Raw genomic sequence first — 5872 nt, forward strand, 5'->3', positions numbered from 1 at the left:
ATTATTTCTTTATCTCAGTTTAGTCTGTCTGTGTTTCATTGGTAAAAGGCAAAATGTGAGGTTTTGTAAGAAAAAGCCAATGAGTGAAAAAAGGCAGGGTTAAAGGAAAAGTCATAGGTTTTGTATGTATTTCTGTTTTGTTGTCATGATCCTGAGGGAATTCCCTTGCAAGTTGGGTTAGCACTTTGCGGTTGAAAGCTAGATTGAGGTCTAGTCAAGTTCAGGTTGGGGTAGAATCTGGACTTGTTCCCTTGCAAGTTGGGTTAGCACTTTGCAGTTGAAAGCTTGATAGTTTTCCAAGTCAAGTTCGGTTTTGGGGATAAATTCTGGACTTGTCCCAGATAGGAATGGGTAGTTCCTAGGGAAGAATTGATGTATGTAACCTATTGATTATAGTGAAATTCCGTCACTGTTGTGATGGAGACTAGATGTAGGCTGCATTGCACTTAGCAGCTAAACCAGGATACTTCTGAGTGTGATTCTCTCTTTCTCATCTACTCCATTTCTGATTCTGTTGCGTAGGAGACAAAATTGAAAATGTCTCTTGACTTGTTATGAGACAAAAAGCAGAAATATCTCCTGAAGCTATCTTAAAAGGCAGAAAGTAATATTCAGCAAAAAGAGGGGCTAAGATTCAACCCCCTTCTCTTAGCCACTGATTACCATCACACTTAATCACATTAATTTTATTCTAAATAAATTTATTTTTTTATAATTTTTACTCATCATAAAATATTTGTAGAATGACTAGTACATAAACTTATGGAAAAAAAATGATACATATACAATAAAGTAACGTGATTCTAGTCATTTTATAAAACATTTCATGAGAGTAAAAATCTTTAAGAGTAAAATTATAAAAAAAAAAAACTTTATTTAGAATCAAAGTAATGTGATTAAGTATAATTTACTTAAATGTGATTAAAAAATAATTGAATAACTAAGTACCATAAGAGATTGATATTATTGACGGATAAAATTAAAATTTATGTTTATGTATCATTTTTGTCTCCAACATTTTCATCCTATTTAAGTCCTTAACGTTTCAAAATCATCTCAATTTTCTCCCGCCGTCAATTCCGTTAACAGATTCCTAACGGTAGGACAACATTGGGTCAATTTTGAAACGTTAGGGACTTAAATAGGACGATTCAAATGTTAGGGACAACTTTGAGACTTACCCAAAACGTTGGAGACAAAAACAATACTTTACTCGCATAAATTTCTATGTGTGTCTGTGAGAATGAGAAACAAACTTTTGTCAGATTTGTCCTAGTTAACTAAGTCAGTATATTACTTTAGATTATATCTTCATGTTGTTAAATCATTCTTCTTAGTTATGCTGCATGAAGAATATACACAATTATATCATTTGGTTAGGTGTATCTTTTTGTGCATTTCAAGTTTCTTATTCTTCTTTTTGGTTTTAAGAAGATAAAGAAGAGTTTGCATAAAGAAGTATTAGATTAAGTTGAATGTTTATGCGTTTTTTAATGTAATGACTTTGCTAAAAAGAAATGGAGCGGTCGAAAATTATTAAGCGATGCGTGTCTTTTTATGAAGAGATAAGATCCAAGCATGAAGACTTAATATTGTTCTTTATTCTTACGCTATTTGTTTACTTTAGGGATAAAAGTAGTGGGCAATTGTCATTAGGCGGAAGAATGAATAGTATAATTAGATGTGAGGCTTTAGAGGACTTAAAGAGGATGGTCATGTAAGCTTGTCGGAGCAAATTGCAACTTTCTTAATTATCTTAGTGCATCACAAAAAAAACCGTAGTCTGCAAGTTAGATTTTGTAGATCTGAAGAAATAGTTAGTAAGTATTTCAATAAGGTTTTAAAGGCTGTTATATGTATTCAAAGCATTTTGTTTGCTAAGGCCACACCAGTTGAAGAGGATTATCTTGACCCCACATGAAAAAGGTTTAAGGTATAGCTTATTCGATTATGTGTATGATTTGTTTTTCAACCTAAAGGATTATATATCTGAGTATCATACCTTTTTATGGATTATAGAGTTGCTTGGGAGCATTAGATGACACTTATATAGAGGTGACAATCCCCGAATCTGAAAAGTCAAGATATCGAACAAAAAAGAATAAAATCTGTACTAATATTTTAAGAATGTGTAACCAAGAGATGAAATTTGTTTATGTCCTCAGTAAATGGCAGAGATCGGCATCTGATATAAGACATTTATCTTTTTGCAGTAGTGAAGTAGCCCATGGTTTCATAACAGAGGGTCAATAAAATAAAGACTATACAGCTAATTAATATAACTCAATTCTTAAAGAGTAAGATTTAACTCCAAATAAAGACAAAAAGAACTATATTCAAATAGTTAAACTAAAATATGTGCAAGAAAAAAAGAGATATCATGTTTGGAACAAAAACGTAGCATAAATTTTTAATACATGAAAAAGTAGCACAAAATTTCAAATGCACCCTGTTACCATGTAATTTCTTCCGTACATGCTTTGATATTTAATACATAAATGTGATTAATAATAAGGATGTGATTTTCATTTCACATTTTTTGAAACTCATATATATAAGTGGAATTGTTTGTGATGCCATTTCTTGGTTTACTTCTCAATTTCAGCCCAAGAATTAAAGGGAGCGCAACAGAATTATATCTACTTCATAGATATACACCAGGGAATTGAAGAAGGTTAGAGTCTATATAATTATACATCAACTTGTTCGTCTATCCAATCATCTAGTTTCAGCGATAGAACCTATATGAAAATTAAATCATGTGCAAGAATTTCTATTTACGAAAATACAACTCGAATCATGTTTAGAAACACTATACTATTTCCAAATAACTATAACAGCTTAACTATGTGTGATGAATTACTGATCTTGATTAGAAAAATTATTCAAAAACTTTTAAACACTCACATTAACTTTTCCTTTTCAAGAAAACATTATCTTATTTATCACAGATTTTTCATTTCTCACAGGAGGGTAGTCTAAAGACATGCTAGTAGTAGAGATAGTTTTAAGAAAATAACCATTTTATTTTTCTAAAATAATTTTAAAATTATAAGTAATTTTGAACTTGGGAAAAAAGAAAAAGAGATTCGAACACTCAAATACGGTAGGTTCAAACACACTAGGCTTCGTTCCTTCATTATGCAAATAAGCACATAAGAATCGTACCTTCGATATATGGACTCCTAGGCTTCCATGTATGGCAGAATATTAGATGCAAATAAATACTCCAAGATTTGAAGACTTGATATTCAACCAACCCAGTAGAAGTTTAAGTTGAAAATAGTACAATGCATATTCAGAATCAAGACTCAATATACCAAATCAGATTAAGTTTTCAACAGATGCCAAACCAAATATAAACATTGAACTTCACGAACTTACCAGGTCCGTTGAGAGACAAACACCCGAGACAAGAGACACAACTCCGAGACGGTGGCGATGGTGGTAGCGCAAACCCAGAAGCACGCAAACCGCAGCAACGACAGGACCGTCGGAGGCTTCAAGACGCGATTGTGAACTGCTGGAGACCAACGCGCTGTCGTCGCTCGGTATTCCTCGGTGTTTCTGCCGGCGACGGGAAAGACCGGAGGATCTGGGGAGAGGAGACGAGAAGGGGTCTGGAGTGGGTTAGGGCGACATTTCTGAAAAATTGAATTTAGGTTTGGGATTAGGGTTTCATACAGAAGTTAAGGGTATTTTTGTAAATTTAACAATATCAGTCTCTAGTTTTAATTCAAACCAAACAGGATACTAAGACATAATTCAGTCCTGTATACTTCTACGACAAACACAATATTGAGACTTTTTTTAGTTCCTGTCTCTCAATCACTGTCTCTCAGTCTCTGTCTCACAAACAAACGCTACCTTTTAGGGCAAATGAATAAAACAAGGTCCAATTTAAAATGCAAAATCATTCTGTTAGCGAAGCCCATATGAAAGAGTAGAGACCAAACCACGAATCCACGATCTATAAAATTAATTTTATAAAAATTTATATACAGTTATCTTTATATAAAATTAATAATTAAAAATTATTAAATAAATTTAATCAAATATATTAAATTATTTAACGATTTTTAACTAATATGCAAAAAACACTGTAAGTGAGTTTCTACCCCCTTATATTATAACTTTATAAGTCACTAATTTCAAGACCAAAAAAAAAAAGACACTAATTTAGGCTAAATAATTTGGAGCACTATTATTTATTGGTACGAGAGTGAACGGTCCTCTCATATTCATTGTCTATGGCACTGTTCTGGACAAAAGAGAACATAACCGACGAAGCGATTAGGCTTTGATTCACTTTACGAAAAAACGACAAGATACCACAACGGCTGCAATAAGCACTAAATGACGGAAAATGATAGCCTCATAGGACAAAGTTAAAAGAGAAACGTAACTAACAGGTAAGCACACGAAAAAGGCTCTCACCACCTACACTCTACTGACTTTAGCATCGGAGTATCTTGCAGGTTGCCCTCCCTTTCTAGTTCAGCGCGTGACGAAGTTGAGATCTCCAATCTCCACCTTTCCAGTTCATGAACTTGGTTTGAGCGCGAACATTTGGTACCATCTGTGGGTTTCCACTTTGGCAGGAATCATGGCCGAACGACGGATTCACTCTACAGTCAATTTAGAAACCCTGTTGAAAAGCCAACAATGGAAAGATGGTCATGAGACTGACGTCACATCGAGTTGAGAGGAAGTCCCTCCCAGTTACGAAAATCGAGAACTCGTTAACCCTAAAACCCGCCATTTTGCTGGCCTTGGAGATGACTATCACCATGCCATGCAAGAAATGCAACACAGAGTGCAGGAGTTAGAGCACTACCAACTAGAGCTTGAACGACAGTTGGTTGAGCGTTCATTGTCTAGGCAGTCTCGTTCCCAAAGTCATCTAGCCAGGGAACAAGAAGAGCCCAACCCGAAAACCCTGAACAAAGGAGGGACCACCGGCAGACTTCACCTTCACCCCCACGTCGTAGAGATGAAAGAAGGTCGCAACGACGTCACAGAGATTCTCGGGCACACGAGGAGTCATGATCTGCCCAGTCTAAAAGAAGGCAGACCCCACACAAGAGTCCTATTCCTAAAAGGCATAGAGAATTCCGAGAGGACGTCATAATGGGGGCAAACCCCGTTTGCCTCCCACGTTCTTCAAGTACGATTGCCAAAGCATTTTGACAAGTCTACGGACTTGAAATATGACGACAAGATGGATCCTCAGGAGCATATTGATGCCTTTGAAGCTAGAATGAATGTAAAAGGAGTTGAGGATGCGATTCGATGCAAAGCGTTTTCGATAACATTGTCAGGACCAGTCATGGGGTGGTTTAATACACTACCTTCTGGGTCGATCTATTCCTTTGTCGATATCAAAGTCAAATTTCTAGCTCACTTCACAATCCGGAGGACCCAAACAAAACACCCAATCTTTCTATTAGAAGAAAAATAAAGGGTGGGTAAGAGTATCCGAAACTACCTAAATCGGTTCAATAAAACGTTCTTAGAGGTGAATACGTGAATTCCAAAAGTTATATATTTATGCTTAATTGTTAGGTTATTGGAAGGAGATTTTAATAGGCACTTAATTTCTAAAAATGTAAAATTCGTGAAAGAAATCCAAGCAAAGCAGAGTGCCACTACAAGTTGAAGCCTCTCGGTTTCACCGCTTGTGAACTAAAGCCTGATGGACATAAATGATCCAATAATTTCAAATTGCCAGCAGCTCAAATTTTATGTTGTTGAACAAATTGTCTTTATGTGAATATCCCTTGTCAGCTTTATATTATAAATAGACATTAGTTCTATTTCGAAAAGTACTGGTTAAATAATTTGAGTAAATCTAAAAAATTTTAGATGAGAT

The 5872-nt window shown here is 35.1% G+C and overlaps 1 long non-coding RNA gene across 2 annotated transcripts; it reads right to left on the bottom strand.

The window, feature by feature from the left end:
- On the bottom strand, window positions 2392-3752 carry LOC107617422. Of its 2 annotated transcripts, XR_002353359.1 has the most exons (3): window positions 3385-3752; window positions 3169-3243; window positions 2392-2741 (listed from the first exon to the last, which is right to left on the bottom strand). It is a non-coding gene; the product is annotated as an uncharacterized LOC107617422 (long non-coding RNA). The 2 variants fall into 2 exon arrangements; XR_001614942.2 differs by having other exon boundaries at window positions 2392-3243; window positions 3385-3744.

Source organism: Arachis ipaensis, chromosome B09 (assembly GCF_000816755.2).
Source record: "Arachis ipaensis cultivar K30076 chromosome B09, Araip1.1, whole genome shotgun sequence".
In the NCBI taxonomy this organism is placed as follows: domain Eukaryota; kingdom Viridiplantae; phylum Streptophyta; class Magnoliopsida; order Fabales; family Fabaceae; genus Arachis; species Arachis ipaensis.